This window comes from Echinops telfairi, unplaced genomic scaffold (genome assembly GCF_000313985.2).
Source record: "Echinops telfairi isolate 266 unplaced genomic scaffold, ASM31398v2 ScPeMD7_70;HRSCAF=299, whole genome shotgun sequence".
NCBI classification, from domain to species: Eukaryota; Metazoa; Chordata; class Mammalia; order Afrosoricida; family Tenrecidae; genus Echinops; species Echinops telfairi.
Window position 1 is genome coordinate 71,770,894 of NW_022103968.1, and position 1,298 is coordinate 71,772,191.

Consider the following 1,298-nt stretch of genomic DNA (forward strand, 5'->3'; position numbering starts at 1 on the left):
AAAAAAAACACTAATATGCCACCAATAAGTGATTAAGACAAGAAAAAAAACCCTAATATGCCATCAACATTTTATGGTTTATTTTTCTTAACAGGATTGGTAATAAACAGAATTTCATTACCCTTTTAATAAGGCCTAGAAACATTACAATACCCCTAATAAAATGATTAAAAACACACAAAAAGAAACATTACAATATCAGTTCACATACAACCAGTGGTGGGATTCAAATGATTTTATAACTGGTTCAGTGTCCTAATGACTGTTTTGAGTATAAAAGAAGCTATACAAAAAGGTAGTGTTAGGTAGCTAGCATAAGAGACTAGGGCATTCATTACGCATGCTCAGAGGTTCAGCCTTCTGGCCAGGGAGGGGAGGTACACCTGGGTGGGTGCTACACCGGGATTGGCCCACCTAGGCCAGGTGAATTCCATTCAGCCAAAGGGGTCGACCAGGGTCATCCACCACGCCACCCCGTGGGATAATTGAGAAGGCAGAATCCCGGAGACTACCGTGTGACTTTCCGACCAGCTTCTAGGCATACTGCACAGGTGAGGGGCCCTGTGGGTGCCTGTGTAAACCTGAATCTTCTTCTAATGCTCATGAAACTCACTTGGATCACAAACCAGGCTTCAGCGAGAATTCTTTCTCGCGCAGAGCCAAGGACCGAGGTTTATCTCTCCCCCAAGAGATCTAACAGTAGTACATTGTTTCATACAGTTTATACTTAAATAAGAACAATTAAAGAGGTACACAAAGCTAGATTGTAAGTTTTAAAATATTAATAAAAATATTAAATAATAACTCACAAAAAAACAATAAAACCATTATTTAAGATATTTCCATGTTCCTCCTTCTTGATCGTCTGTGTGATTTATCCTTAACCATCTTTTCCTTGTAGGAATCAAATCCCATTCCTTTAGAGGAAGGCCAATTAGACAACCGTCACTGTGTTTATATTAGAAACAACTAAGCAGCTTCTCTTCTCTGTACATACTATGTTCATCTTGGAAAAAACTCTCTTTGCTTCAGTTGAACTTACAACAATGGTTCTGACAATGTCTTTAGTTCTTTGGTTGCTTTTAGGAATTTCATAATTCACTCATACTATCTCACGGGAATTTGTGACATAACACAAAGCCGAAACAAAGGACGGTGTGTGTCTTCCACACCGGCGACTAGGCACTTCTACTCTGAGTTACATATGTTTAGTCAAGTCACAGTGCAATGGAATAATAATGTAGTATTTCATCAAAAGTCTAACAAGTCCTCATTGATGTATGTATGGATTGTGATGA